A 27,932-nucleotide genomic window follows, 5' to 3' on the forward strand; every position below is an offset into this window, starting at 1 on the left:
CGTCTGACCCTCCTGTTAGTGCCCCTACTTTTTCTAGACAACCTTCTAAACGGGCAGAAACATCTCTTGTTTGGCAATTGTTTACTCAACTAAGAGAAAAATAGGGCTAAGTGTAAAACTTGTGGCAAAGAGTTAGTTTTTCAATATGTTGGAAGTCGGGGGGGAGTTTGACTAGACACATATTGCTACACCCTAAAGATAAAGCTAGATATTTTCGTACGGCCTTCTCAACTAAGCTAAAACAGAAATCACTGTTTGACTGGGAACTGGAATTGTTTCGCACCTCTGCTGACATTTATATGTCCACCGAGGTTTCCACCAGTTAAAGATTTCTATTTTAACAAACTTGAGAATTCTTAATCTAGCTAATTCAGTACCCTTATATTTAAAGACTGACGGTAATCCGCACAATCAGTAAGGATATAAGAATTGAAATATACTTGAATTTTATATATAGTTTAATGACTGTATGGAAGGTTAAAACTTTTACTCAAGCAAGGGGCCTGTCATAATATAATACATACTTTTATTGAGCCCATGTATCTAGCAGTTCTAACCGTGAAAGAAGATGCCCTTTTCAACTCCTTTAATCGGGCTAAGGTTCACGGCTGGCTAGACGAAGCCACTAAGGCAAAGCCAATAAGAGTAGTGCTATATTAGACTGTACCAACCATCTTGACACCAAGTCAAAAATCTATATATAAAGTTTATTTATATTTTAATAGATGTCGTCTCTTTCATGGTTTATATAAGAGAGAAGTTAGATACTCAACAAAGATATGAAGTCTCTTAGCCGGACATCGTCACGGCCAGAGAGGAGAGACTAGAAGGAAAACTAACTAAGAAAGAAATCAGTACCTTTTGGCCGGGATGCAAGGCCTGAAGATGAAGAACTGAAGACCCTTTATTTACTTTGTTCTTCTATTACAAGCTACAAACTACAAACTCTTAATTACACTTTGAAGAGAGAGAGAGAGAGAGAGAGAATTCTAGAGAGAGAGGGTCTCGCTTCCTTCCCTTTCTTCTGAACGAATGAAACGTATATATAGAAAATAAAAGAATCTATGAACTGTAAAAGTGGGTCCCGTGGGTCCCTGTTACAGTATTTTTACTATACAAAACAGTTTTCTACTGTTAATGAACAGTGTATCTACTATTGATGAACAGTGTATCTACTGTTTGAGTGGGTCCGGCGGCTTCACTATGCTGTGGGTCCGGCTCATTACTATGCTGTGGGTCCAACTGTTTCACGGTACTGGTCTTTTGTCTGATTCTTTCATTTTGCGGATGAATTCTTCCGCATCTTGCAAATCTTCTTCAGATAATATTTTCTCTGATTCAAAGGGCTGAGAATCTTCAGCGATATCATCGTTGCTGGTTTCACTCTGCATAGAAGTGTCTGATTTCTCATATTGATTAATGGAACGAAGTAAATTTCTTTTGACTTCTTCCAAGTAGTTGTTAATCATTTCTTCTTTATCTCCTTCCTGAAAGGAGATCTTTCTGGCAATATGCCGTACTGAGCTGTCATCTATTACCTCTTTCTGAGGTTTACTGGAATATTCTTGGATTTTTGTTTTGATTGAATCCAAGAGTTCTTGACCATATAATGTCTTGTTTTGGGATCCTTTTTCATTAATTTATCCCAAAAGTTATTGTAAAAGGTCCTGTATAAGCATGGGATTTGTTCTTCGGTAAATCCAACTTCTGGAGTCCATTTATGAATCCAGGGAATAGAGAATTCCAGAAAGAAATAAATCTGGTCAATGTTTTCTGGGTAACAGATATGATCTGAGTGGTATAAATTGTTTATAAAAGGGGAAATTTTTATCCATTCTTTGTATAACATGAGAAATGGATCAGGTAAAATTTTTACTATCGGACCGTGGTATGACCACCAATTTAGAAACCAATTAGGAATAGCCTCTGCAAATATCTTTGCACATACTTTAATAAACCAAGTATGTTTGTGTCGATAATTATTGTAGTATAACACTTTATCAAATGCCTGGATATAATCCCAATAGGTAAAATTCATTCGAGATTTGTTAAGGCTTATCTGCCTTTCTTTCATTGTAGATATACCCCAGTCTTCAACAGATATAATTTGTTTAATTATAATCTTTGAGAAGTTATAAACGTTCTCGTCTGTACTATAAGCAGAAAAGTGCTGAAACTCTGCACTGCCAGTACTGATGAGCATTGTTTCATAATAAGAGCGGGTTTTGTATGACTCACCCGGATAATACAATCCATTTATCAAATGACTTGATATCATCATTGTCATCTTTTGTAATGTAAGCAAAAGTATCACTTTGCTTAACAGAAGTATCTTTCTATTTTTGAGCAGTCAAATATGCCTGCAAATGTGCGTATAACGGACTATCTTCTGGAATATCTTCCAGATGGACGGATGGTCCGATCGATGATTCTTCTCTGAGAGATATCCTCTCATTGGTTAAACTCTTTCTTCCCATTTGTATAACTGGGGAGTTTGATGTGGATCCGTATGACGATCCTGAAGGTGATGATCTTCCTCTTGACTGTGGGGATGATCTTCCCCAACCTCTACCTCTTCCCCTACCCCAGGGGGGTTCCATCCTGTAAATATTCACGAGATAAGAAATCTGGCAGAGAATTATCAATTCCCTTTTTATATTGTATTTCAAAATCAAAAGGGGCTAATTGAGCCTGCCATCTTGCAAATATCATTTTTGAGGCATCATGTTTAAAGTCTTTATTAAACATATATTTAACAGATTGTGCGTCAGTTTTTATTAAAAACTTTTGATTGTATAAATCATCTTGAAATTTTAAAACACATTATACTATGGTTAACATTTCATGTGCCACAGTAGCGTATTTTCTCTGGGCTTCAGACCATTTACCAGAGTAAAATCTAATTAGATATTCATGCTTATTATTGGGATTTATTTGTTTCAAAATCCCTCCGTAACCAATATTGGACGCATCAGTCTCGATAATCTTTTGCCATGCAAGCTTAGCAAGGGTTAAGCAAGGTAAAGATTTAACACGTTGCTTAATATTTGTAACCAAAGTAGTATGACTATCAGTCCAAGGGTTTTTATAATTCTTTTTTAGCCTATCATATAAGGGGGCTAAATAACGCGACAAATCTTTATAAAAAGGCGATATATAATTTAAACTTCCCAAAAATCTTTGTAACTGAGTTCTATCAGTAATAACATCGGAAAATTTTGAAGCAAAATCGATCGATCTTTGAATAGGAGTAATCTTTCCTTGATAAATATAATGTCTTAAAAATCGAATGTTAGTTTGGAGTAAACTCATTTTTTGTTTTGAGATAACCAAACCATTTTGTATAACAATTCTTTTAAAAATATCTAAATGCTTAATATGCATTTCAAGTGTTTTGGAAAATACCAAAATGTCATCGATATAAACAATGATAAAGTCTAGATAAGGGTTGAAAATATCATTCATAATTTTTTGGAATTCAGAAGGAGCATTCTTCAAACCAAAAGGCATAACATTCCATTCATATTGCCCAAATGGAACATTAAAAGCAGTTCTATAAGTATGTTCTTTGAATATTTGAATCTGCCAATATCCAGATTTTAAATCGAATTTTGAAAATATATTGGCATCATATAATCTAGATAATAAATCTCTTTTATTGGGAATAGGATACCTAACCCACTTCAAATATTTATTCAAGTGTTTATAATTAATGACCAATCTAGGAATACCACGTTCCTTTTCAGCTGCATTATTAACATAAAAAGCTGTGCAAGACCAAGGAGATTTTGAGGGTTTTATCAAACCCTTTTGTAACAAGCTATCAATCTCTTTTTTGCAGAATTCCACCAATTCCACGTTCATTTGACAAGGTCGAGATTTAGTAGGAATATCATCCTCAGAGAAATTATCTTCATAAGGCAGAGTGACAATATGTTTTTTCTATTCCAAAAAGCACTGGGATGTTCTGCACAAATATCAATAGCAATATTTTCGGAAATCAATTTGATCTTTTCCTATACTTTAGTAGAATTTAAAGTATCAAATATATTCATACTAAACAATTCTAACTGCAAAGAATCAATATGTTTCTGCTTCATATCAATTAAAGCATTAATATCTCTAGTTACTGGATCTGTAACAAAAGTATAACTTATCTCTTTATCCTTATAAGTAGCAGTAAAACCTTTCGAGTCTATGCTAGTAAAAGGATAAATGACGTTAATAAACGGTGTTCCAAGTATAATTGGAGGGTATAACTGGTTTTTAACTAAGAAAAAGAAGTGAGGAATACAGACTTTATTCTGACATATACCTATATTAGGAAGTTTATACTTTATATCTAAAGCATGTCCGGATGCAGATCTAACCATATGAGTAGTTTTTTGAAAATATTTCATAGGAATTAAACCTTCCTGAATGCAGCTAACATCTGCTCCACTATCAATCATGGCAATGTTTGTAATAGAAAAACTATTATCAATGAGAATAGTACATTTGATATACCATTAATGAGCAGTAATAATTTGCATCATTCCTAAAAACATATCATGTTTAGGATCAAAACTAATAGGTTTTTCTTCAATATCATTTTCAGAAATACCTTTGTTTTTATCATTAGATTTCTCAGCTGGAGAATTGATTTTCTCAATCTGAGTAATCCTATGATCACAAATCATTTGATTTTGTTTAAGAGATTTGATCTCTCATTTCAAGTTTTCAATTTCAACCTTTAAATCATCGAAAGAAGAATCTCTTGCTGGAGTTGCATTTTTATTTAAAAGACGGTTATTAACCTCTAGTAAAGAATAAGGCGGAAAATATTCAAATTCTTTTTCAAAAGGTTTTGCAAAACTAGAACTTGAATTGGAACTTGAACTGGCAGCCAAATTAATAATTTTTTCACGAAGTTTTTCATCAGTAACTTCTTTTAAAAGTTCTATTACATTATCAGATGTAACAGTTTTCACGTTTAGATCTTGAAATTGTGATTGCAATTTATAAAATTCATCATCATCACAAGTACATGTATCACCTTTGCAAATTGTACAAGTATTATCAACATTTTTATCACTATCAGATAAATCAAGTAAATCTATTTCAGCTTCTGATTCTGACTCAGAATAATAATCAGATTCTGATCCAAAAGTGTATAACAAATCATAAACCTTATCACGTAACTCATCGTCTAGTCCTAAGGTTTTCAGCTTTTGAAGCTTACAATTCGGGGCTATATGGCCAAATTTACCACACTTATAACACTTAATGTCAGCAAGATCTCTCTTAGACCTATTTTTGGTAAATCTAGTAGACTTGCGATGGGCTTTCTTAGCTTCTCGTTCCTCTTTGGATCTATATCTAGATCTCTTTCTCCTATAAGGACTGTCTTGGTTGGGGTATCTATGATACTTATGTTTCTTCTTCTTATGAGTAGAAGTCTCGGGTAAACCGGGTAAACCGAACTGGGTGCAAAAGTCCCCTAATTGGTTTCTTTCCTTAAGCTTATCCATTTTAAGCTGTCTGGACAATCTTAATTCATTACACAGGTTTAACCATTCCTGTGTGCAAATTCCTATCAACTTACCATAGGTATAGTCTCTGTATGGAATTTCACCATAACTACCTCTTAAAATCTTTCTAACTCTTTCAGCAAATAAAGAGGGAAGGCCATCTATAAACTTAGCTTTCCAATGTTCAAGCTTATTCTCTGGTAGTTCCATCACTCTACTCATAAAAGTGTCTTTATACCATCTAAACTCACCTAAGGTCTTACATCTAAGGCCATTAAGGAGAGTACGGACTGTCTCATTCTGGTTGGTAAATCTACCGTTGAAGTGTTCTAATATAGTAAGAATAAGAGTATAAACAGCATCTTCTCTATTTGCCACTAGGGCCATGCCTAAGTTATCAACTCCTTCGTCAGTGGCTTGAGCATTAATAACCATTGCTCTTTCTTCGATAGTCAAATAATTATCCCACCAACCACGAAGTTGGCCAGTAAAACATGCAACAATCATTTTGCAAATATTTCTATCTGTATTTTTCACACTTTTACAGATAGTTGCATACATAAGCATTCTATGTACAAGAATAGTCAATTGTCTATCAGTTAATCCATCAAGATTCCATTCGTAAATTTCGGAACCACTGTAAGACGTATTAGTCTGATTCCAATTACGTTCCTCTATTAAAACATCTTGAGGAGTTGGACGATTGTAATAATAAGTTTGCATTCTGGGTTTATCAGCGTATCTGCTATCCGCAAACTTACTATTCTTTTTGGGGTAACTTCTGAGTTTATTAAACTCTGACAAAATATCATTTTTATAATCAAAAGTAGTATCCAATTTATCAGCAAAATCTTTTGATAAATCAATAGGTTTGATATTCAAACCGGATAATTTTTTATCACGAAGTTCTTCTAAATCATTTAAAGATTTAAATTTAAAATCCTGAATCTCAGGGGGTCTTTGAACATGAGTAAGAACAATTTGAGCTCCTGATTTGCTTCCTGAAGTAGAGGCAATATCAGTTATTTTCTTGCTAGTACTCATATCTTTTATCAAAACTATTAAATCATCAAGTTTTTTATCAAGAAAACTAATCTGTTCTCCCAAAACTTTAACATATAAGCTCAAATAATTATTTTGAGAAATTAATTTATTAATTTCTGCGATGCTGACTGCAGCAACATCTTCATCAATAAATTTTTGAAATGCAGTAAAAGTAATATCTGTATTATTAGGTAAAATAAAAGGTGCTTGAGAAGGGTAAATGGCTTTAGTAATATTGCCACTCCCGTCTTTATAAGATCTTTCCAAAACTTTTATAAAAAGTGGTAAATATGTGGCTATAAACCAAGGAACAAAATATATAATTTGATTATGTAAAGTACAAGTTTCATAAAATTCTTGAGAAATATTGTTTAAATCCTCTTTACTATAAGTATCAAAAAACCAAGTTTTAAACCGGTTTCATTTATCACTGAAAAATTCTTTTTGAATATAACCTCTAGCTTGTGACCCTGGACTAAAATCAATTTGGTGTGGAATTATTTAAACATCATTTGGGTCAAAATCTATCTCGGACGTAGAAGGAATATCCTTATCAAAACTATTATCATTTTCCTGAACAATATTTGTTTTGGGGTTAATCTTAACCCTTTCAACAGGTTTATCACCTACTTTAGTAGAAATTGTGTGTAAAGATGCAGCACGATTTCTAGCTGGTCCATAGACTGGTTCAACAGGAGAAATGTGTTGAATATCAGGCAACAGTCTACGACTAGTAAAGGAATGTCTGTTATAACTAGAACTAATAGTAGGCAACAGTCTATTATTAGAAAATGACTGTCTACTATAAGTGGAACTATTATCATCAAACTGAATGCAAATCCTACCATCCGAATTTTGAGTAATATGAGAATACTCAGTATTACTGACAGCATTAGTTATTTGATTGGGGGATATAACCGAATCCAAAGTCCATGTAGTTGAAAAATTAATTTCTTCCCACTTAATAGGTCTTCTCGTGGTAACCTTAGACTTTGTAAACTTCGTTTCCACTAATATAGTCTGATCAGATGTATCGTATAATTTACATCTGGGGTTTAACGTAGATAGCAATTTAAAATAGATTCTATACGATAAACATATAAGTTCAGAACCAGATGCATAATTATAACCATGCGTTTTCACATTTAATGTTAAAGCATCAAGTATATTAACATCAGATAGAGATAATTGCAGATTGGGTTGAGTATTGAAATATACCGGGCAGAGGCTATTCCTAATTGGTTTCTAAACTGGTGGTCATACCACGGTCCGACAGTAAATATTTTACCTGATCCTGTTAAAATGGTATCAGAGCTTAAGTATATACTATACTATATATTCGATATATTCAATATATATACATATCTTAAAAGATGTATATATAGTAAATCGAATTATATTATATATATAAGCTTATATATATATATATATATCGAATATAGCTTATATATCTTAAGATGTATATATATCTTAAGATCTACTATACTATACTATATATATATATCTAGTATATCTAGTATACTATGTATATATAGTATATCTTAAGATGTATATATAGTATATTTTAAGATGTATACTATCAAATATGGCTTATATACTATGTATATATAATATAGTATATATATATTTTAAGATGTATATATAGTATATAAATCGAATATAGCTTATATATCTTTATTACCATTTTTTTCTCTAACTTCTATTAAAAACAAAATTAAAAATAGAAAGTATCTGTTGGGCCCACTTAGGCCCGTTTAGGCCCACTTAGGCCCGGGACCGGCCCACTTAATCCGAGACCGTTAGTTCGTGGTCCCGATCCCGAGCCAGTTCCAGCAATAAGCCCGCAAAGCCCGGGACCGTTTAGGACCGGACCGCATAGGACCGGACCACTTGGGAATGACCCACTTAGGACCGGGCCCGCGAAGCCCACTTAGGACCGGGCCCGGCCCACTTGCCACCCTTACACAAGCCTCAAAGGAATCAAATCACATGATGAGGAATCAAGAAGGGAAGTGCTCCTAACAGTCCTGTAGCCTATCGAAGATAGGTACAAACGTCTCTGTGCCGATCTGCAAGACTCTACTAGACTCGCTCATGACTCGTGAGACCTAAGTGAACCTAGTGCTCTGATACCATGTTGTCACGACCCAAAATCCATTAAAGGTCGTGATGGCACCGGACATCGCTGTCAGGCAAGCCAACACTAAATACTTAATTTGGTTCTAGTTTTAATATTTTGAAACCATATTTTTCCTTCCATTAAGCAGTAGAGGATGAAATTTACAGAGTAAATGATAATATCTTCAACAAATTTCAATACAAAACAACTCATATTCACCCCAAAACCCGGTATCACAAGTGCATGAGCATCAACTAGGAATGTAAAATAAAATACAGCATCTGTCCAGAATACAAACTTGGACAGGGGAAATATAAATACTCTGAAGGAGACTCTGCTGGCTGCGGGTCGTAATGTGGAATGCAGCTCACGTAAGTCCCTGTATGCATACACGTCTCTGCTCTCTCAAGGCCACTAGTAACATATGTACCTGCACAAAAAGAATGTGCAGCAAGTGTAGCATGAGTACGTAAGCAACGTGTACCCAGTAAGTATCTAGCCTAACCCCAGAGAAGTAGTGACGAGGGGTCGACATCGACACTCACTTGTAGTCCAACAACATAAGGTACAGTAAAAGGGTAGCAAATATGAGGCAGAGTAAATAAATGAAATAAACAAGTATAAAACACGTGATACAAATCCCCCTCTTTTCGAGGAATTCAAGCTCTTCATTAGAAATTGTAACGACACAGCCGGTCGTTTCGAGAGTTATAACCCCGTTTTCCCTATTCCTACTTCTTTTTATATTATTCAGCTATATTATGTTATATCGGGTTAGTTGGTTTGAGTCCGGAAGGAACTCGAAGTGAAATGAGACACTTAGTCTCATAATTATAAATTTTATGTTAGAAAAGTGGACCGGATATAGACCTATGTGTAAACGACCTCGGATTTGAATTTTGATGATTCCAGTAGCTCTGTATGGTGATTTTGGACTTAGGAGCGTGTCCGGAATATTATTTGGAAGTCTGTAGAGGAATTAGGCTTGAAATGCCGAAAGTTTTATTTTTGAGAAGTTTGACCGGGGGTTGACTTTTTGATATCGGGGTCGAAATCCGATTCTGAAAATTGAAATACCTCTGTTATGTCATTTAGGACTTGTGTGCAAAATTTGAGGTCAATCGGATGTGATTTGTTAGGTTCCGGAGTTGTTTATAGAAATTAGAAATTTCAAAGTTCATTAGGCTTGAATTGGGGTGTAATTCATGGTTTTAGCGTTGTTTGAGGTGATTTGAGGATTCGACTAAGTTCGTATGATATTTTAGGACTTGTTGATATATTTGGTTGAGGTCCCGAGGGCCTCAGGTGAGTTTCGAATGGTTAACGGATCAAAAATTAAACTAGAACAGTTGCTGCAATTTCCTTCTGTTGGAAATTGCTTTTGCCCAGAAATCGAGCCCAGATGTGAGCCCAGATCGAGCTCAGGGTCGAGGGCCACGATCGAAGCCATGATCAAGCCCAGAGTAGAGGGCCACGATCGAAGCCATGATCGAGCCTAGAGTCGAGGGCCACGATCGAAGGCATGATCGAGCCCAGGATCGAGGACCTCGATCGAAGGCCAAGATCGAGGCAGAACCGAGGATGTTTGGGCAGAATTATAAAAACAGGGACTTCGTCCCATTTGCCATTTTTGACAAATTGGAGCTTGAGGAGAGGCGATTTTTGATATAGTTTTAAGGAAAACTTGAGATAAGTCCCTTGTGATCATTTCTACTCCATAATATTGAATTATCATCGAATAATCCGACTAGATTACATGATTTTGAGGTGTAAATCGGAGATTAGAACTTAGAAATTTGGAAATAAGATTTGTAGATTTGAGGGTCGAGTTGAGGTCGAATTTTGGTAAAATTGGTATGGGTAGACTCGTGGTTGAATGGGCTTTCGGATTTTGTAACTTTTGTTGGGTTCCGAGACGTGATTTTGAGCTAATTTTTGGATTTTTATGGAAAAAATCTTTATTAACTTGTGGAATTAATTCTAATGAATTTTATTGACTGAAACGAATTATTTGTGACTAGATTCGAGGCATTCGGAGGTCGATTTGCGAGGCAAAGGCACAGCAGAGTAAAAAGTTTCACGTTTTGAGGTAAGTAACGATTGTAAATCTAGTCCTGAGGGTATGAAACCCCGGATTTTTGTATCATTCTACTATTTTTAGTGATGCACATGCTAGGTGACGGGCATGTGGACGTGCACTGTTAGGGATTTGTGACTTGGTCCGTCCCGTAGCAACTGTAAAGTTGCATACTTTATTGAAACCATTGATATTTATATGTTTTAGAAATTTTTTTTAAATTAGGCTGAATGCCATGTTTGGGCCTTGCGCCAATGCTGTTTGGACCCTTAGGGGCTGTTTCCTACCATCCTCTCACTGTTGTTTTGATTGAAAATCTATACTCAGTCATGTTTATACTTGTTTACCACATAACTCAGTTTTATGACTCTATTTTGATGCATATAAATATTTTGGGCCGAATGCCCTGTTTTACTGAAATGCCCGAGTGGCCTGATTTTGTGAGGATGAGTGTGGATCGGGGCTGCCCGCCTGCAGCATACTTTATGACTGAGTGAGGCCGAGGGCCTGATTTTTGAGGATGAGTGTGGATAGGGGCTGCCCGCCTGCAGCATACTTTATTATTATCGCACGTGAGTTGTTCGTGCAGATTATAGCGCTTGGGCTGAAGGAGCCTCTCCGGAGTCTGTACACACACCCCCGTGAGCGCAGGTACCTACTGAGTGCGAGTACCGAGTGCTGAGTGACTGGGAGGCAAAAGTGATTGTGAGGTATCCCCGAGTGGCAAGAGAGATCGTGAGTTATGCCCGAGTGGCAAGAGTGATTGTGAGGTATGCCCGAGTGGCACGAGTGACTTTGAGGTTTCCCCGAGGGGCTGTATATGAGTGATGTTTTGCCCGAGGGGTTGTTTATGATTTCATCATTTTTGCTCACCTTTGCATTGAGCCTTTGTTTGAAAAACTATTAGAAAAAAAAAGTCTTTAAATTATTTTTACTGGAACTGGGTTTAAATGAGATGTTTGATTCAAATCCTGATTTTTTTAAGAGTATGTGGTATTTTACTGAGATTTCCTTATATGAACGTTATATGCTTTATTGCTCGTCACTACTGCTCAGTCTTTATTTATTGTTGTTTCTTACTGAGTTGGCGTACTCACGTTACTCCCTGCACGTTGTGTGCAGATCCAGGTGTAGCTGGACACGGTAGCAGTTATTGAGTGTTCTGGTTGCAGATTTTCTTGGAGATAGCCAGGTAGCTGTTTGGTGATCGCAGCCCCTGCTCTTCTCCCTCCTATCTTCCTCTAGTTGTATTTATCTATTTTTCGGGCTGAGTTAGCCTTGATATTGTTAGACAGATTGTAGTATATGCTCATGACTAGTGATACCCCGATGTCGGGCTTTTCTTTTCCGTACTTCTGTTTTTCTTTGATTTAAACTCTTTAAATGAAGGTTTATGTTAAATAACCTTGAAATTTTCTTTAAAATGAAAATATCGGTTTGTTTTGGAAATGAGTCGGCTTGCCTAGTTCCACGATAGGCGCCATCACGACAGGGGTTAGTTTTGGGTCGTGACAGATTGGTATCAGAGCCTAGGTTACATAGGTCTCACGAGTCATGAGCGGGTTTAGTAGAGTCTTGCGGATCGGTACGGAGACGTCTGTACTTATCTTCAGGAGGCTGCAGAACCTTTAGGAAACTCCACATTCTTGAATTCTTGTCGTGCAAATCTGTTGATTCTAGTAACTAAACATCTGATGTTTCATTCTCTCACAGATGGTGAGGACCCGTACTACCGGTCAGGAGGGCCAGCCACCAGTACCACCAGCCAGGGCCACGAGAGGCCGAGGCCGCGGTAGAGGCCATGGTAGGGGCAAAGGTGAAGCCCGTAAAGCAGTTGGGGCAGTACCTACAGATCCACCGGTTATCCCAGATCAGGACCAAGTTCCAATTGTTGATGCACCAGCTCAGGCACCACATGTGCCTATTGTGATTCCAGGGCTTCAGGAGGCCCTAGCTCAGATTCTGACAGCGTGTACTGGCCTTGCTCAGGCGGTCTCTATTTCGACGGCCGCAACCACTTCTCAGGCCAGGGGAGGCACTCAGACTCCCGTCGCTCGCACACCCGAGCAGGTTATTTAGGGACTTCAGACACCAGAGGCACCACCAGCCCAGCCGGTTGTTGTTGCTCAGGATTATGTGGTTCCTGCTATGCCTGAGGATGATCACCGTAGGTTGGAGAGGTTTGGGAGACTTCAGCCACCACCTTTCAGTGGCACAGAGAGAGAGGATGCTCAGGACTTTTTTGACAGGTGTCAGAGGATACTCCATACTACTGGTATTTTGGAGACTTGTGGGGTCTCATTCACTACCTTTCAATTTTCTGGGGCAGCACTCAGGTGGTGGGAGACTTACGAGAGGCGTAGGCCTGTTGGCATAACACCCCTTACTTGGCAGCAGTTCTCCGTGGTCTTTTTGGAGAAGTTCATGCCTCGATCCCGCAGAGAGGAGCTGCGTAGACAGTTTGAGCGGCCCCGCCAGGGTGATATGTCTGTGATGCAGTATGAGATGCGGTTCTCCGAGTTGGCCCGTCATGCTAACTGGTTGGTTCCCACGGACAGAGAGAGGATCATGAGGTTTATTGATGGCCTCACTTATCAACTACAGTTTTTCATAACCAGGGAGCGGGTTTTAGGTGCTACATTTGATGAGGTTGTCGACATTGCTCGGTAGATTGAGATGGTTCGCGGTCAGGAGAGGGTTGAGAGGGAAGCCAAGAGGCCTCATGGTCAGGGTGGATTCAACGATGCTCCTTTTGGGGGTCAGTTCCAGCACGGTAGAGGTCATCATTTCAGACAGGCTCAGTCAGCTCGGCCATTTCATCGGGGTGCATCATCTGGACATGGTTCTCACAGTTCTCATCAGGGCCACTCATCACTTAGTGCCCTTCCAGTTCAGAGTTCATCCCGTGCTCCACCTGTTCAGGGCTCTTCCATGCCAGGTTCTTCTACCAGTCATCCCGATGCTAGGGGTTCCTTTCAGTTTCCGCCGCCAGCACCAGGGAGTTGTTTTGAGTGTAGGGAGCTTGGGCATATGTGGAGGCAGTGTCCTAGTCATCATGGAGGTCTATCTCAGTAGAGGAGTCAGCCTCCGACTACAGCACCAACTACCTCACCATCCGCCCAGTCAGCTCGTGGTGGAGGTCAGTCAGCTAGGGGTTGCACTAGAGGGGGAGGCAGATCAGGGGGTGGCCAGGCCCGTTTTTATGCTCTCCCTGCCAGACCAGATGCTATTGCTTCAGATGCTGTGATTACAGGTATTGTCTCAGTTTGTCATAGAGATGCCTCGGTATTATTTGACCCTGGTTCCACGTATTCATATGTTTCCTCGTATTTTGCTCATTTTATGGATATGCCTCGTGAGTCCTTAGTTTCATCTGTACATGTATCTACTCCTGTGGGCGATACTATTATTGTGGACCGCGTATATCAGTCATGTGCGGTGATAATTGGGGGTCTAGAGACCCGAGTAGATCTATTGTTGCTCAGTATGGTTGACTTTGATGTGATATTGGGTATGGATTGGTTATCTCCATGTCATGTTGTTCTAGATTGTCACGCTAAGACGGTGACATTGGCTATGCCGGGAATTTCGAGGGTTGAGTGGAGCGGTTCTGTAGATTATGTACCAAGTAGGGTGATTTCATATTTGAAGGCTCAGCGCATGGTTGAGAAGGGTTGCCTATCTTTTTTGGCTTTTGTGAGGGATGTTAGTGCAGAGACTCCTGTCATTTATTCTGTTCCGGTGGTACATGAATTTCTGGATGTATTTTCTGCAGACCTACCGGGCATGCCGCCTGACAGGGATATTGACTTTGGTATTGATTTGGTGCCGGGCACTCAGCCCATTTCTATTCCACCGTATCGTATGGCACCGGCGGAGTTGAAGGAATTGAAAGAACAGCTTCAAGAACTCCTTGATAAGGGGTTGATTCGGCCTAGTGTGTCACCTTGGGGTGCACCGGTTCTATTTGTGAAAAAGAAGGATGGTTCCATGAGAATACGTATTGATTACAGGCAGTTGAACAAGGTCACAGTCAAGAACAAGTATCCTTTGCCTCGTATTGATGATTTATTCGACCAGTTTCAGGGAGCGAGGGTGTTCTCCAAGATTGATTTGAGGTCCGGTTATCACCAGCTGAAGATTCGGGATTCAGATATTCTCAAGACAACTTTCAGAACCTGATATGGCCATTATGAGTTCTTAGTGATGTCTTTTGGGCTGACCAATGCCCCAGTAGCGTTCATGCATCTGATGAATAGTGTATTCCAGCCCTCTTTGGACTCATTTGTCGTTGTATTCATTGACGACATCCTGCTGTACTCTCGTAGCTAGGAAGAGCACGCTCAGTATTTGAGGGTTGTATTGCAGAGATTGAGGGAGGAGAAGCTTTATGAAAAGTTCTCTAAATGCGAGTTTTGGCTCAGTTTAGTAGCATTCTTGGGGCACGTGGTGTCCAGTGAGGGTATTCAGGTGGATCCGAAGAAGATAGAGGCGGTGCAGAGTTGGCCCAGACCGTCCTCAGCCACGGAGATTAGGAGCTTTCTTGGTTTGGCGAGTTACTACCGTCGCTTTGTGGAGGGATTTTCATCTATTGCATCGCCCTTGACCAAATTGACCCAAAAGGGTGCTCCATTCAGGTGGTCGGATGAATGTGAGGAGAGCTTTCAGAAGCTCAAGACTGCTTTGACCACAGCTCCAGTGTTAGTTCTGCCATCAGCTTCAGGTTCTTACACCGTGTATTATGATGCCTCGAGGATAGGCATTGGTTGTGTTTTGATGCAGGAGGGTAGGGTGATTGCCTATGCCTTGCGCCAGTTGAAGACCCATGAGAAGAACTATCCTATCCATGATATTGAGTTTGCAGCCATTGTTCACGCCTTGAAGATTTGGCGTCATTATTTTATGGGGTTCATTGTGAGATCTATACTGATCACCGGAGTCTGCAGTATCTGTTAAAGTAGAAGGATCTTAATTTGCGTCAGCGGAGATGGTTGAAGCTTCTTAAGGACTATGATATCACTATTTTGTACCATCCGGGGAAGGCCAATGTGGTGGCCGATGCTTTGAGTCGCCTGGTAGAGAGTTTGGGGAGTTTAGCATATCTTCCAGCAGCAGAGAGGCCTTTGGAATTAGATGTTCAGACCTTGGCAGGACAGCTTGTCAGATTGGATATTTCGGAGCCTAGTCGGGTATTGGCTTGTGTGGTCTCCAGGTCTTCTCTTTATGACCGTATCAGGGAGCGTCAGTATGATGACCCTCACTTGATCGTTCTTCAGGATAGGGTTCGGAGAGGTGATGCTAGGGGTGTGACTATTGGTGATGACGGGGTGCTGAGAATGCAGGGCCGGATATGTGTGCCTAATGTAGATGGGCTTCGAGAGCTGATTCTTGAGGAGGCCCACAGCTCGCGGTATTCCATCTATCCGGGTGCCGCGAAGATGTACCAGGATTTGAGGTAGCACTATTGGTGGAGGCGGATGAAGAAGGAAATAGTTGGGTTTGTGGCTCGGTGTCTAAACTGTCAGCAGGTTAAGTATGAGCATCAGAGATCGGGTGGCTTGCTTCAGAGGTTAGAGATCCCAGAGTGGAAGTGGGAGCGGATCACTATGGACTTTGTAGTTGGGCTCCCACGGACTTCGAGGAAGTTCGATGCTATTTGGGTTATTGTGGATTGGCTGACCAAGTCCGCACACTTCATTCTAGTTAGTACTACTTACTCTTCAGAGCGGTTGGCTGAGATTTACATCCGAGAGGTCGTTCGCCTGCATGATGTCCCAGTTTCCATCATTTCAGATAGGGGTACTCAATTCATATCGCAGTTTTGGAGGGCTGTGCAGCGAGATTTGGGTACTCAGGTTGAGTTAAGCACAGCTTTTACCCTCAGATGGACAGGCAGTCCGAGCGCACTATTCATATATTGGAGGACATGTTGCATGCTTGTGGTATTGACTTTGGGGGTTCATGGGACCAGTTTCTGCCACTCGCGGAGTTTGCATATAACAACAGTTATCAGTCGAGTATTCAGATGGCTCCGTACGAGGCTTTGTATGGGAGGAGGTGTAGATCTCCAGTTGGATGGTTTGAGCCAGGTGAGGCTAGGCTCTTAGGTACAGACTTGGTCCAGGACGCATTAGGTAAGGTGAAATTGATTCAGGAGCGGCTTCGCTCGGCGCAGTCTAGGCAGAAGAGCTACGCGGATAGGAAGGTCTGTGACGTGTCTTTTATGGTTGGGGAGAAGGTTTTGCTGAAGGTATCACCCATGAAGGGTGTTATGAGGTTTGGGAAGAGGGGCAAGTTGAGCCCCCGGTTCATTGGGCCTTTTGAGGTGCTTCAGAGAATAGGGGAGGTGGCTTATAAGCTTGCCTTGCCACCCATCTTGTCGAGTTTGCATCCAGTGTTTCATGTTTCCATGCTGCGGAAGTATATTGGAGATCTGTCCCATGTTCTGGATTTTAGCACGGTTCAGTTGGAGGGTGATATGACTTATGATGTGGAGCCGGTGAATATTTTGGATCGACAAGTTCGAAGGTTGAGGTCAAAGGATATAGCTTCAGTGAAGGTGCAATGGAGAGGTCAGCCTGTGGAGGAGGCCACCTAGGAGACCGAGCGGGAGATGCAGAGCAGATATCCATGCCTATTCGAGACTCCAGGTATGTTTCTAGACCCGTTCGAGGATAAACGGATGTTTAAGAGGGGGAGGATGTAACGACCCGACCGGTCGTTTCGAGAGTTATAACCCTGTTTTCCCCATTCCTACTTCATTTTGTGTAATTCAGCTATATTATGTTATATCTGGTTAGTTGGTTCGAGTCCGGAAGGAACCCGGAATGAAATGAGACACTTAGTCTCATAATTATAAATTTTAAGTTAGAAAAGTGGACCGGATATGGACCAATATGTAAATGACCTCGGATTTGAATTTTGATGATTCCAATAGCTCTATATGGTGATTTTGGGCTTAGGAGCGTGTCCGGAATATTATTTAGAAGTCCATAGAGGAATTAGGCTTGAAATGCTGAAAGTTTTATTTTTGAGAAGTTTGATCGGGGGGTTGACTTTTTGATATCGGGGTCGGAATCTGATTCTGAAAATTGGAATACCTCTGTTATGTCATTAAGGACTTGTGTGCAAAATTTGAGGTCAATCGGACGTGATTTGATAGGTTCCGGAGTTGTTTGTAGAAATTAGAAATTTCAAAGTTCATTAGACTTGAATTGGGGTGTAATTCATGGTTTTAGCGTTGTTTGAGGTGATTTGAGGATTCGACTAAGTTCGTATGATGTTTTAGGACTTGTTGGTATATTTGGTTAAGGTCCCGAGGGCCTCGGGTGAGTTTCGGATGGTTAACGGATCAAAAATTGAACTAGAATAGCTGCTGCAATTTCTTTCTGTTGGAAATTGCTTCTGCCCAGAAATCAAGCCCAGATGTGAGCCCAGATCGAGCTCAGGGTCGAGGGCCACGATCGAAGCCCAGATCGATCTCAGGGTCGAGGGCCACGATCGAAGCCATGATCGAACCCAGAGTCGAGGGCCACGATCGAAGGCATGATCGAGCTCAGGGTCGAGGGCCACGATCGAAGCCCAGATCGAGCTCAGGGTCGAGGGCCACGATCAAAGACATGATCGAGCCCAGGATCGAGGACTTCAATCGAAGGCCAAGATCGAAGGCCAAGATCGAAGGCCAAGATCGGGGCAGAACCGAGGATGTCTGGGCAGAATTATAAAAACAGGGACTTCATCCCATTTGCCATTTTTGACAAATTGGAGCTTGAGGAGAGGCAATTTTTGATATATTTTTAAGGAAAACTTGAGGTAAGTCCCTTGTGATCATTTTTACTCCATAATATTGAATTATCATCGAATAATCCGACTAGATTACAAGATTTTGAGGTGTAAATCGGAGATTGAAACTTAGAAATTTGGAAATAAGATTTGTAGATTTGAGGGTCGAGTTGAGGTCGGATTTTGGTAAAATTGGTATGGGTAGACTCGTGGTTGAATGGGCTTTCGGATTTTGTAACTTTTGTTGGGTTCCGAGATGTGAGCCCCACGGGCGATTTTTGAGCTAATTTTCGGATTTTTATGGAAAAAATAATTATTATCTTGTGGAATTAATTCCAATGAATTTTATTGACTAAAACAAATTATTTGTGACTAGATTTGAGGCATTCGGAGGCCGATTTGCGAGGCAAAGGCATAGCAGAGTAAAAAGTTTCACATTTTGATGTAAGTAACGATTATAAATCTAGTCCTGAGGGTATGAAACCCCGGATTTCGTATCATTCTATTATTTTGAAGTGACACACATGCTAGGTGACGGGCGTGTGGGCGTGCACTGTTGGAGATTTGTGACTTGGTCCGTCCCGTAGCAACTGTAAAGTTGCATACTTTGTTGAAACCATTGATACTTATATGTTTTAGAAAGATTTTCTGTAAATTGGGCTGAATGCCATGTTTGGGCCTTGCGCCAATGCTGTTTGGACCCTTAGGGGCTGTTTCTTACCATCCTCTCACTGTTTTTGATTGAAAATCTATACTCAGTCATGTTTATACTTGTTTACCACATAACTCAGTTTTATGACTCTATTTTGATGCATATAAATATTTTGGGCCGAATGCTATGTTTTACTGAAATGCCCGAGTGGCCTGATTTTGTGACGATGAGTGTGGATCGGGGCTGCCCGCCTGCAGCATACTTTATGAATGAGTTAGGCCGAGGGCCTGATTTGTGAGGATGAGTGTGGATCGGGGCTACCCGCCTGTAGCATACTTTATTATTATCGCACGTGAGTTGTCCGTGCAGATTATAGCGCTTGGGCTGAAGGAGCCCCTCCGGAGTCTGTACACACCCCCAGTGAGTGCAGGTACCTACTGAGTGCGAGTGCCGAGTGCCGAGTGCTGAGTGACTGGGAGGAAAGAGTGATTGTGAGGTATGCCCGAGTGGCAATAGTGATTGTGAGGTATGCCCAAGTGACAAGAGTGATTGTGAGGTATGCCCGAGTGGCACGAGTGACTGTGAGGTTTGCCCGAGGGGCTGTATATGAGTGATGTTTTGCCCGAGGGGTTGTTTATGATTTCATTATTTTTTCTCACCTTTGCATTGAGCCTTTGCTTGAAAAACTGTTGGACAAAAAAAAGTCTTTAAATGATTTTTACTGGAACTGGGTTTAAACGAGATGTTTGATTCAAATCCTGATTTTTTTTAAGAGCATATGGTATTTTACTGAGATTTCCTGATATGAATGTTATATGCTTTATTGCTCGTCACTACTGCTCAGTCTTTATTTATTGTTGTTGCATACTGAGTTGGCGTACTCACGTTACTCCTTCCACCTTGTGTGCAGATCCAGGTGTAGCTGGACACGGTAGCGGTTATTGAGTGTTCTGGTTGCAGATTTTCATGGAGATAGCAAGGTTGCTATTTGGCGATCGCAGTCCCTGCTCTTCTCCCTCCTATCTTCCTCTAGTTATATTTAGCTATTTTTCGGACTGAGTTAGCCTTGATATTGTTAGACAGATTGTAGTATATGCTCATGACTAGTGCCACCTCGATGTCGGGCTTTTCTTTTCCGCACTTCTGTTTTTCTTTGATTTGAACTCTTTAAATGAAGGTTTATGTTAAATAACCTTGAAAATGAAAATATTGGTTTGTTTTGAAAATGAGTCAGCTTGCCTAGTTCCATGATAGGCACCATCACGACAGGGGTTAGTTTTGGGTCGTGACAGAAATTCCCTCCTTAACCGTAGCATATATATAGATATAGTGAATCTCATCAAGTAGCTTACCATAATTCAAATCCGGGAATTCACCGATACACTGGCTTCTTGCCAAGTCTTTCGCATGATTTCATGGAGATATGATATAGGAAATGCCGAGGCGTACGGCCCGATCCAACATAATAATAAAATTGTACACTGCCGAGGGTCGAACGGCCCGAACCATATGATAAATCAATTAACCTGTCGAGGAGAACGGCCTGCTCCCATGAGAGTGTGGTACATAAATCCTGCCGAGGCGAACTACCCGATCCCATAAGAGTGAAATACATAATCCTGCCGAGGCGAACGACCCGATCCCATTAGAATAAGAAGCTTTGATGGGTCTTTGACCCCACTCACGAATAAACGTGTGAGTTGTAATTTCTTTTAACTAAAAACCTTCCAATGAAGTATATATATCACGGAAACATGCCGTAAGGTTTCAATAAAATATATATACTGGAGCCATGCCGTAAGAGGAGGAATATTATCTGATGGCTAATCGTGAACCCGTGAAGTCTCTACAATAGCAAGTCTAGTCTCAAATAGAATGTAAAATAGGGGAATCAATAGGCGAGAGACTACTCAAATAGTACAGCTATAGCATGATGTGAACCTAAGTCTACCCGGAAAATAACATGAATGTAGTTACATACGGGCTCTCGTCACCTCGCGCGTACGTAGTCCTCGCAACAAGTAGCACACCTCAAACATATCACCTAGGGGTAATTTCCCCCCTCACAGAGTCAGACGGGAGACTTACCTCGTTCCGAAATTCCATAACCGGCTCCAAAGCCTCTCTAACACCTCAAATCGATGCCCATCCCTCCAAACTAATCAATTAAGATGCAACCCAATCAAAATGTACTCTAATACTCATAATTAATTAATTTATAATAATTTTTAACTCCGCTCGAAAAATCGATAAAGTAACCCTCAGGCCCACATACCCGGATTTCGAAAATTTTCGAAGATAAACACTACCCATAGCATTATGAACTCCAATATATAATTTATTCTCAATTCCATGCCCAAATTTGTGGTCAAAATTCAAAAATACCAATTTCTAGGTTTTTCTTCAAAATCCCAAATTTCTACAAATATTCATGTTTTAATCCATGTATAAACCTTGTATTTAACTCACAACTAGAAGAAATCACTTACCTCTTGATGATGATGGAACTCCCTCTCAAAATGCTCTCAAAAATCGCCTAAGTCTAAGTGGGAAATGAGGTAAATGAGCTAAGTCTCGGAATAAAAGCCCTTGGCTCCAGTCGCAGATATCGCATTTGCGACAGGGGGTTCGCAATTGCGACCTTCGCAAATGCGAACAAAGCATCGCAAATGCGACCCTTGACAGAGTTGGCCTTCATCGCAAATGCGAACTCTTCAGGCTTCGTAAATGCGATCCATTCCCTCAGCAGCCTAGGTTCGCAAATGCGAACACTTTCTCGCAAATGCGATGGTCGCTTTTGCGACCAAAACATCGCAATTGCGATCATACCAGAACCAGCAATCCAACGTCTTAACAAAATACTCTGAAGCCACTCCGAAACTCATCTGAGCCCCCGGGGCTCCAAACCAAACACCCACACAAGTCTAAAAATATAACACGAACTTGCTCGAGGCCTCAAATAACATGAAATAACGTCGAATTCATAAATCGCACCTCATTCCAAGCTTAATGAACTTTAGAACTTTAAACTTCTACATTCGATACCGGAACCTATCAAATCACGTCCGATTGACCTCAAATTTTGCACACAAGTCATAATTGACATTACAGACCTACTCCAACTTTTGGAATTGAAATCTGACCCTGATATCAAAAAGTCCACTCCCGGTCAAACTCCTCAAAAACCTTCAAATTCCAGCTTTCGCCAAATGACCTCAAAATGATCTACGGACCTCCAAATTCACATCCGGACGTGCTCCCAATACCAGAATCACCATATAGAGCTATTCTCAGGCTCGGAATCCCAAACGGACATCAATAACATTGAAATGCACTTCAACCCAAATTTAAGAAATTCTTCCAAAATGGCAACTTATATAATAGGCGCCGAAATGCTCCCGGGTCATCCAAAACCAGATCCGGACATACGCCCAAGTCCAAAATCATCATACAAACCTGTTGGACCTTCCAATCCCGATTTTGAGGTCGTTTACTCAAAAATCACACTTAAGTCAATTCCTCCAACTTAAGGCTTTGAAAATTAGAATTTTCTTTCCAAGTCAACTCCGAACTTCCCGAAATTAAATTCCGACCACACGTACAAGTCATAATACCTGAAGTGAAGCTACTCAGGGCCTCAAACTGCCGAACGACGTACTAGGGCTCAAAACGACCGGTCGGGTCGTTAGAGTTTACACCTTTTTCATCACCCGGTCAATTATTTCAACTTAAGCCTTTAACTTAGGGACTATGTGTCCCATTTCACTCTGAATCTAAAAACCAAACACCCTGGCAAGTTACAACACCACGATATAACATAGAGAAAATATAATTTAGGGGATCGGGGTTAAAATACTCGTAACAACTGGCCGGGTCGTTCCAATAACTCTTGACTTTACAATAATTTTTAAATTAGTTTAGGAAAAATAAATCATGAACACGGTAGTATATTTCAAGTGCGCTCTAAATTAATCAAATCATCGTAGTTATGTACACGTTCGCGCGACACAATTATGATTTCTAAAATAATTCAAGGTACGCGTCCGCGCGACTTTGACTGAATAATCTTAATAATAATAATAAAAGTATTATCAATTGTGTACACGCATGCGTGATATGATTTTAATGCGCCAAACAAAATGAGTACACGTACGCGTAACTCGTTTCAAGATAATAACATAATTACGAATAATCAAGCAATTAAAAGCGGTTTAAGGCAAAAGTGCATAAATTTTCCTAGAACATAAAATATCCAGAATTAGTTAAGCCAGATATAATTATTAAAGCGACTGTGCTAGAACCATGGAATTCGGAAATGCCTAACACCTTCTCCCGGGTTAACAGAATTCCGTACTCGATCTTTTGTGTTCGCGGACCATAATTCAGAGTTAAATTTTCTTGATTTGTGATTTAAAATAAATGGTGACTCGGAACACTATAATTCAATAATTTCGAATGGCGACTCTTAAAAAAGTAAAAAATAAAATAATCCTATTTCAATAATATCACTTAAATTAGAAAAACTCCCTATCCCTCTGGAAAAGGAAGTGTGACGGCGTCCACGAGAAAGATGAAATCTCTACATTCAATTGAGTAGGATATGTTATATTGAACTTAGTAATTAGTATTATTATTGAATATATAGACTAATGTCTAATGAGGCAAGAGTATTGGAATTAGGTACTGTACATGTGGGAAATACGCCAGATAGGGTTAAACATAAGGTACAAGAACTTTGGATTTTTGGATATTCAAAAATTCGAAGTCCCAAATTCAAAATTCAATCCAAAATTCAAAAATTACAACAATAACAACAACGACCCAGTAAAATCCCACTAATGGGGTTTGGGGAGGGTAGTGTGTACGCAGACCTTACCCCTACTCCGAAGGAGTAGAGAGGCTATTTCCGAAAGACCCTCGGCTCAAAAAATAAAAAGACAAAATGACAAAAAGACAAAAAGGAGACAATATTAGTATCACAACAACAATCATAGGATAAATAGGAACACCATGAAATCCAGAAGAAAGATGCAAAGCAAAGGGAGACAATATTAGTAAATGTTAGCATCACCACAACAATCATAAGAAAAATAGGAACACTATGAAATCTAGAAGAAAGATGCAAAGCAAAAGCGATAGCTAGTAAATAGGACATGCACTGAAAAGCGAAATAGTAAGACACAACATTGCCACTAGCTATCTTAGACAAAAACCCTATATGGCTAGTCCCACAATGGTACGAAGTAAGGCACGACTCAACTACCTCCTAACCTACAACCCTAATGCTCGACCTCCACATCTTCCTATCAAGTGACATGTCCTCGAAAATCTGGAGCCTCGCCATATCCTGCCTAATCACCTCTCCCCAATACTTCTTAGGTCGCCCTCTACCTCTTCACGTGCCTTCCACAACCAGCTGCTCACACCTCCGTACTGGAGCATCTGGGCTTCTCCTCTGAACATGTCCGAACCATCTAAGCCTCGCTTCCCGCATCTTGTCATCAATGAGAGCCACATGCACCTTCTCCCGGATATCATCATTTATAATCTTATCTATCCTAGTGTGCCCGCACATCCACCGTAACATCCTCATTTCTGCTACTTTCATCTTCTGGATATGTGAGTTCTTAACGGGCCAACACTCCGAAATTCAAAGCGTAATACTCCCCCCGTTTCAATTTATGTGAACTTATTTTCTTTTTAGTCCGTGCCAAAAATAATGACCATTTTCCCTATTTGGAAATAATTTACCTTTATTCAATGATTTATAGCCACACAAAATATATCTGGCTCATTTTACACCACAAGCTCAAAAGTCTTCTCTCTTTTCTTAAACTCCGTATCCAGTCAAATGGGTTCACATAAATTGAAACGGCGGGAGTACTAAATATTCTAACCAAAAATTTAAAAATTTTGAATTTTGATTTGAATTTCGAGTTGCTCAAACTATTTCCACCCCTTAAAAAAAGAGTGTAGCAAGACGAGGAATTTTTTCATGGTGGGACTAATACTTTGAGATTCATATTAAGAATAGAGAGTAATAGGGATTACCTTATTCTAATATTTGTGAATTTACAATATGTATTCTTAGCTGCATAGGCCTTTGAAGAACTCATTGGAAGGAGAGAGAGTGTGACAACTAATATGGTCATTGATTCATGAATTCATCAATCAGGTGTAAATAATACTACTCAGCAAGTGCGTCGAAGTTATACTTGGGCGCAGAAAGTTTGAGAGAAAAGTATTTTGAAATTTGTAGTCTTAAATTGCAAAGAGGTTAGTTTTAAGAAATTAATCCTAAAAGGAAGTTTTTGAAATTATCCCACAAAGAAAGAAAAATTAACCTAAATAGCCGTCCACCTAATCGCTTAAATTTAAAATATCCGACGAATATATAATATATGTATAATTCATGTATCATATGTGTATAATTATTTGTAATCAATGTATAATGTGAAGGAGTTTGAAACTCAATTTTAGGACGAATTGGTGGAGATTTGAGGTGGTTTGAATTCAAATTTGAGTCAAATTCGAAGTAAAAGACGAACATAGAAGAAGATGAGATGTGTATCACATTATGTATCTTCCATGTACCACTTATGTATCATATATATATATATCCCATATGTATCTCTTATATATCCATGTATACTTGTGTCTGAGATACATGCCGGATATATGTTTGATACATGTATCGCAGAGGAACTTTTTAACTCGAATTTTGATACGAAATCAGTCCAAATCACTTCCAATCTTCCTCAAATTTTATATATTGCCTCATCTATTTGTTATCAACAAATTCTAATAATACCCATTGAAAAAAATCCCTTTGCGCCGAGTTTTTTTTTTTTAATATTGTATATCATTGGTAACGAATTTTGACTTCAAACTAGTCCAATTCACCTTTAATCTTCCTCAATTTTTGTATATTGCCTCATCTTTGTGTTTTCAACGAATTTTAACCATTGAAGAAAAATCTTTTATGCCTAGGTTTTTTGAATATTGCATATCATTAGTAATTTGTTTGACTATTTTTGGTAGCATGACTAAAATGGCTAATTATTTATAGATAATGTCTTTTTGTGATACATCTATGTAGTTTTCCCATTTTTGACCCGTTAAGATTTAGCCCAAACAGCCTCTTTCATTTGTTTCCTTTTCACTTTTTGTGGACGGTATGCCTGTCGATTAGGCTGGGTCAGCTCGGGAGCGGCCCGATTCTGGTCCTTTAAATAATTGAACTGGCCCAATTTGGTATAGATTAGATTTAGATTAGGTTTTAAATTTGGGAACCCCATTTCTTGTAAAAAAATGATGCTATTGCTTGAAAGTTTTTCATGAAGCAAAGTGACGTTTTTGAACTTCGAAAGGAAATACTACAGGAGAAAAAAGAGACGTATGCAATTTTTATATCTATGTAATTATATCTATATCTATATTCTATATTATTTTTAAAAACACGAATACAATATCATGTTACCAAACTAGCCTTAAAAATAAATTTCAAAATAGACAAAATAGTCATTTATTTATTTCTCTAATATTTAATACTTTCAAATTATTTATGACTTTAAAATTAATTAAAATCATATTTATTACATTTTTTCTTATTCGACTATGTACGAAACTTAATTTAGGATTTTGATATCGAACATGAAATTACTGTGATATCCTTTAGTTTTAGTAAGCTGCATTCTATGTTGAGTAAAGTTATACTTACAAGTAATATTTTAATTAGATTGCAGATTCTTTGCTAGCGTTTGGCCATGGATTCTTAAATTTATTTTGAAAAATCTGATTTGGGTGAATTTGGTTTGAGGATAAAAATGTGTTTGGACATCAGTTTTCATTTCACTTTTTTTTTTTGAAAAAACATAAAACATTACTTATACCCACAAGTTCTAAAAACTATCACAAATACCCAACAGTACATTCATCAATAACATTCATTATCATTATCACAAACTATACTCCTTAACATAAATAAATTTGGTACAAAATTATCATTTTTATAATGAACTATATAATACACTATCAGATGACCGAGAAGATAAAGCATGATTGTTACAAAATAATAAATGGTGGGCTCTTAAAATACAAAAATTTTAGGCAATTTTTAAAAAATGTAATAATAGTATTTTGGGCCAAAAAGTTGGTTTTGAGATTTGGGTTTTGGGAATTTATCAAAATATGGATAAAATCTATGAACAAATATTTATTTGCCAAAGAAAATTTGGAAAAAAAATTGAAAAAATCTATGGTCAAACGGTCCTTTGTAAAGTCCACGGTGTTGAGTAGTTTGAACTTCTAGGGGACTAAACTTCAAGAAGATACTTAAATAGATTGTGCTCGGAAGTATAGAACCTTTGACATTGAGGAAAGAGTCGGCGTCAAATAAATTTAATATGTTATGATATGATAGGCAAGAAAATTATGTGTTAATGTTATTTATAATTGTTTTGATTCATCTTGCCAGACATACTTCAGGTGTTCATTAAAATTAACAATTTTCTCCTAGGTTAACAATTAGTTTGGTCTAATTTGCATAATTCTTATATCTACTCGCTTATGCTACTTTCTAGATACAACTTGCAGACTTTTAACACATTAGAATATTATGGTAAATTTTTTATCCCAACTCAGCATTTATATCGAATAAATGAATGCAAGATTTGTGTCATTTGCACACATTTATTATTTAATTACCATTTTAGTAATATGTGTGTTTACCCGAAAAATTGGATAGAG

At 38.9% G+C, this 27,932-nt stretch overlaps 1 pseudogene; it reads right to left on the reverse strand.

The window, feature by feature from the left end:
- Positions 1-1,247: 1,247 nt before the first annotated feature.
- On the reverse strand, positions 1,248-14,941 carry LOC107823277 (uncharacterized; annotated as a pseudogene).
- Positions 14,942-27,932: the final 12,991 nt, after the last annotated feature.

This window comes from Nicotiana tabacum, chromosome 15, assembly GCF_000715075.1.
Source record: "Nicotiana tabacum cultivar K326 chromosome 15, ASM71507v2, whole genome shotgun sequence".
NCBI classification, from domain to species: Eukaryota; Viridiplantae; Streptophyta; class Magnoliopsida; order Solanales; family Solanaceae; genus Nicotiana; species Nicotiana tabacum.